Below are 6,372 nucleotides of genomic sequence, written 5' to 3'. Positions count from 1 at the left end.
GGCAATTTTTCAACTGAAGCTTGGTTTGAGAGATGAAAGAGCTGGAAGATTGAAGTTTCAAACTGATTCATGTTAATCTGCCAGGCAAGATTCAGGGCACACCGCATGGAAATGATCGAGCACGTGGTGTGCCATCTTTGAAGTCCGTTTTAGAGGATTACAAGAAAGCTATAAATTCAAACTCAATATCAACGTGTTGTTCTCCAGGCCCTCTATTCAAGGAGCCAAACATCATTGATTTTGGTTGCATGGTTGGAAAGATACAAGGCTCAAAAGTCATACCCTGGCAAAGATACATTGTGACAGAGACAAGGGCCAGAACCCAGGCCATACGCAGGCATTTTTACAAACACGTGGCAGGCAGAATTCAAAGCTGATTTTAGAGAATTTTGGAGATCCTTTTGATATGCTTCCAATTGCAAGATACTCTACTCTATCTCCCCTTTACAATGATACAAGAATTGTAACATTCGGTGATGTAGGGATCAAGATACGAGCCATTAAAGTCATGCCATTAAGAAGTACGTTCGGACTACGGCATTGGGCTAAATCCAGGCTGCGAGCGCGCGCGTGAGGCCTCAGCGTGGCAGTTTGTTTGCGAACGTTTTTCTCACACTTCCAAGTGTCATTTCAAGCAACCCTCAAAACCAAAGTTGCTCTCCTCATGGTATACTACACTTTGGTAGTTGTAATTATCTTCAAAAAGTGTTTGGATCGAAAAATATGGGTTCAAAGTGAGCATTGTGAGTGGCATTTTTGTTTGGTGAAGGATCCTACTACACATGTGAATGAACTTGATGACTTTGCTTCTTGCTTTTCTTAACCATGCAGCATTTTGAGTACATAAAAGCATGTAAAATTCTTACTACAAATAACAAAACTTGCTGGTTAAGAGAAAAGGAGAAATGATTCACTATAACAAGGCACACCATAACAGATATGCTCCTCATATATAAAAGCAAAAAGCTCCACACTTTCTCTTGGACACACACTCATTTTCTCATTTCTCAGAACACACATACACGAATTTCCTCTTATCACTTTCAGATTTCTTCCTCTCTCTACGCCTTTCTCTACCTTCATCCCTCTCTCTCCATAACAACATCAACCATCACTCTCCATACTCCTATGCAAGAATCAAGAACCTTCTCCATGGATGTTCATCTCAAGATTCATCACCACCTTCATTACTAGTGGATTGGTCAAGTTCAAATCTTCAATAAATCCGAGTTTATTTCTCGGATAGGCATACATCTCGAAGCTCTTCGCATTCACCTTCTTCAAGGAACAAAGAAAAGCACCTGGATCTCTCCTCAAATCTTGATCAATATCTTTCCAAGTAAGTGATTCTTTCCATCGCTTTAGAAGCATATAGGCCTGGAACCCGTCATCAGGGATTGAGTTAGGATTTAGACCACCATGTTTTCATTGAAGGTGTTGCATATTGTGTATGGATTTGTTTTCATTGAACATGAATTCGGTTTGCGTGATATAGTTCTCATATGAATGTATGGATGGCGTATTTGAGTTCCTTGTAGCATGAGGATTATTTTGGTACCAATTTTCTGTGATTTAGGGGGAGTTTTGAATGCTAGGGTTTATAAAGATTGGTTCGGTTTGTGTGTTAGAGAAGGAATTAGAGGATTATATGAGTGGATTCGTGATCTACGCGAAATTTCGAGGGGAAAGGTATGTGCTTTCATGATTTCTGGGCAAATCTTCCATAGCTCCGGCGGTGGCGCTAAGTTGAAGAAGATGACCGGAGCATCTCCGGCTCCGGCGAGGCCCTTGCATGGTTTCTTTTTGGGTTATTACGTGGCGTCCCGGTATTGGCCTGTTTCCATGTGTTTTGTTGTTTTTGTTTTATTCCAACCATTAGAATGGTGAGGTGGCGTAGAATGATAGGCTGAAGCTTCTTTTTGTCTTATTCTCATTTAATCAAACCATGCCCAATTGATACTTTTGCCCATGCATTTAAGGTCACGTTTTTTTTCTCTCTTCTCTTTACATGAAAAAACCACGATATAATTGATAACATGTCATTGGAAGGAAATAGGAGATATTGGAGAATAAAATGTGGTTGGACTTTGTTCTAGCTATTGGGCCTGGTAGTTTCGTTTTCCTCACCCCCAGTAACAGGCCCAGATGCGCCTTTTAACTAAATATAGTGCATCAAGCTTTTGCTAATGCACCCCTGGCTCTTAGGCAGAATTACATTTTATTTGAAGCTTGTTTCTCTTCTAACTTTTAATTTGTAAACCCGTTTTCCCTCAAATAAAAAATAAATAAAAATATGTTTTAGATTGAATTTTGTGTTTAGGTAATTGTCATAATTTTTGTGGATTTTTGTGATTTGATTTACTATTTTTGTGGGGCCATTTTGTTGAGTATGTTCATAATGTTTCATGTTTTGATAGGTTTTGCAAACTAATTTGATTAGGGGCCTTAGGGATTGAATCTAATTGCCAATTTTTGTGTAGTTATTGTAGACTAATCCATGATATTGTGTGTAAAAAATGAATTCCTAATTCTTTGTTTTGATTGGTATTTGGTTAGTTTCGTTTAACTCGATTAACATGCGTTTATAATAGATTAGTGTGACGTTTGCGCCCTCAAATTGAAATGCATTCATGCAATAATGTTGGTTCCTTCCTTGTACATACAATTAGGGATTGTTTAGAGGTCTTAGGACCTGGAATTGAATTTTTTAAGTCATGTTTTCTTATTTTACTTGATTTTTCTTTCTCACATGTAAATAATGTGTTTTTGGCTAACGATTGTATTGCAACTTCTACAAATGACCTATAATTTTGTGTGAGACTCCTTGACTTGATTTCATAATTGTTTAGACACCTATTAGAGGTCATTAGCTACTGACTTATAACATTTGATCACATCTTTCTAACTTCACTCCTAATTTGAATTCTACTAACTAGTTTTGACCTAGTTTTGTCTAGTTTTTGTTAGAACTTCGTGTTGTTTCAAGCTAATTGACTAACAAGGATTGACATAGGATATTAGAACTATAAATACAATTTAGTGCTACTGACCTCAAACTTAATTCATGTGTTCATTTGCTTTCAGTTTCGATTAATTGATGTTTGTTCGCTAATTGTTAAATAACGATTCAAGTGATACTTTGGTAACTTTTTGTGGATATTTTTGTGAGATGTAATGATGCTTTTGTGTTTGATTTAGGACACTAATTTCCTTGGTTTGCTACTGCCCTAGGGCTTTCTTCCTTCTTTCTCATGCTTTGCCTCTTCTTATACACTTTGATTGTTGTTAGTTTAAGAGGCGACGATTGTTTGTTCTTCCTCCACCTTTTGTGGATTGTTTTCTCTTGGAATTCATTGTGTGTAGTCTCTCTTAGGAGTAGACTTGGTTAGGGACTTCATTAAGTCACCTACCTTGCTTGTTGCTTTTTCTTATCTCTTACCATATGCTTACCATGTTCCCTTAGGGCGGTGACTTCAATCTTCATTAAGATTAGTCACATAGGACAACTTAGGTTGTAATCTATGCATGATAACATAGGTAGAGATCCCTTATCCTTGACCTTAGGGTCACTTGTAGAATAGAATAACTTAGATTAGAGAATAGGTTAGTTCCCCTTTGTTCATTCTTTTCTTTGTCAACATTAAAACACTAATAAATAAAGATGCGAATCACATTAAGAAAGTGATAGAGAAATGAGTGGGATTCATTCCCTAATCTGTTTCTCAATCACTTAGTGGCGTAGAAATGAGTGGGATTCATTCCCTAATCTGTTTCTCGGTCACTATTTAATGGGAGAGAAATGAGTGGGATTCATTCCCTAATCTGTTTCTCAAACATTAATTAATGGGATAGAAATGAGTGGGATTCATTCCCTAATCTGTTTCTTGAACATTATATAATGGGATAGAAGTGAGTGGGATTCATTCCCTAATCTGCTTCTCGATCATTATACATTTTATGTGATTCTAATCGCAAAGTAAATTCCCTTAAAAAATCTCAACCAAAAACACTAAAAATACTTAATAAAGGCTCGAATTAAAACAAAGTGACGAAGTGGTGCGAAACCTTGTATTGGGTTTTGTTCATCATGTAGTTACATAAAAAACACAAACCCAAGTTCATTTTCTTTTGCCTTGTTAGGCACCTAAGAACAAGTTAAGTCCTTTCCAAAGTAGGCGTATAAGTCTCTAAAGGTCGAGCATCGTGGATTGTGACCTTAACCTCTGTTCAACTAAAAAACACAAAACAAATGGAAACTATGGAGCCGAACTACGGTCGTTCTGATTCCTGAAAAGGATACGTAGGCATTGGGTCGCGGGGCCTAAGCGAACACACTTGTAAATAATTCCTTCTTTTCCCCGTATTTCTTTTGCATTCATTCGCATTTAGGTTTAGACATAGATACACCCTTTAGATAGAAACAAACATAGGTGGATACCATCGAGTACGATGGGCGTGAGGGGTGCTAACACCTTCCCCTTGCGTAACCGACTCCCGTGCCCTGTTCTCTGGTCGAAAGACCTTGTTCTTGTTATGAGTTAGGTTTCTGATATTCCTTTCCCGCGATGGGATGAATATATTAGTGGCGACTCTGATCCATTTTTCGCGGTAGCGACAGCTGGCGACTCTGCTGGGGAAGTTGATAGACCTGTGCTGGTCCATTCTTAGCGAGTCGATCCTAGCCTTTGTTTGTTTCTTTTTATTGGGTGTTTTTTCTTTGTTTGTTTATATGTTTGCATCGTTTGTATATGTGTTTGCATATCATGTTTATTTTCCGCTTGCATATCATGCATCTGGACTATATTATGGGTCCCCGTGGGGACCACATATTTTTCTGCTTTGTTTTGCAGGTTGGGTGGGATGTTATATGAGGTAAAAGGCCCAATACCCAGGCCAGAGTTGACACATAGGATACCTAGGATAGAGTGGATAGTCATGACGCCAACAGAATGTCAGGTTCTGTTGATTGCGATCATGAGACCCACGACCAGTCGAGACTCGAATGGGATGCCGTTGTTGGCATGTATTTGCAACAATGATGGTGTTTCAGGAGAGTTGTTAACGCTGGAGACCTTTTTACCTACCTTGACCTAGATTCACCTGTGAGTGGGGTGGGATATACATGACAGGTACCGTTGGTGACTATTCTGTTCTGATGGTGACTATTGTTCTTATGGTTTTGAGATACTTATGTCGGACTTTTGATCTCGTGACACTTGACCTGTATCAGTTATTCAGAGGGTTATCTAAGTGGTTACTCGGATTATATGGACCTTGATCCCATGCTTTTGCATTGCATAACATCATTACTTTATCCATTTCATTTGTGGGGGATTCTAAAGTCTATTTCCAAAAAAAGAGGAAATAAAAAAAAAAGTAGAAAAGATGGAAAAGAGAAAAAGAAAAGATATTATATGCAAAAAAAAAAGAATAAAAGAGAAACAAAAGTTGATGAAAAGACTTTAGGATCCCTTAGAAATGAAACATGCATTCATATTATCATGCATTTCATAGTTCTCTCAGAAGTTTATGAGGGCCCTTTCCATTCAAATTCCGACTTCAACAACAAATTGACTTCTCACTGCTACGTGCTCAAAAGTTAATGATGGAACAACTCCGTGAGGATTTGAATGAGATGAGAACAGAAATGGGGACTAATGTGAATCAGTGTATGGAGGCTATTCAAGTTTTTCTCTTAGACAAGAAGAATTGAGGCAAGTTCCTCAGAGGCCAAATGCAAATGTTAATCTCACCCCAAGAGAAGGTCTTATGAATCAGAATGTCTGAAATACTGTTGAGATTCCTATTCCTGTTAAGCAGACTCCACATCATGAGAACAATTTGGAAATTGAAGTCTTCAAGTTTCAGATTATTGAAACTGAAAAAAAGGTTCCACCTCTTGGAGAAAAGTCTGAAAGTCATAAAATATTGTGACTGCGTTGATTTAGTCATTGTTGGATTGTGCATAGTGCTTGATGTCAAGAGCTGCAAAGGTCATTTATTCTCTCTCTGGATATTTTGGACATGCAAGCCAAAGTGGTAATTATCACTTGTACATATGTGGAAATTGCTTGGGGCTCCCGACCGAGGGATAAGCAAGACATATTCTTATCTTGAGCTTTGCACCATTTGCATTGATCGAATACCTTAAAGCATTACAAATTCTTGTGCAACTTCATCAGAATCTTTTTCCATGTGGTAATCAAGAGTGTTCTGCAAAGGCATTTCTCATTCTCAAGTTGTTGCTTCATATCATGTGTCATCTCTTCCCAGAATTTTCTTCTCAGTGGCCTTTGCTCATCAATAGAGAAAGAAAGAATATGAGAAATAAACTGATGTAATTTCAATGCCTTGTGCTCAATTATATCCCTG

Source organism: Vicia villosa, unplaced genomic scaffold (assembly GCF_029867415.1).
Source record: "Vicia villosa cultivar HV-30 ecotype Madison, WI unplaced genomic scaffold, Vvil1.0 ctg.000371F_1_1, whole genome shotgun sequence".
Classification (NCBI taxonomy): Eukaryota; Viridiplantae; Streptophyta; class Magnoliopsida; order Fabales; family Fabaceae; genus Vicia; species Vicia villosa.
Note: the sequence above shows the minus strand (reverse complement) of the source record.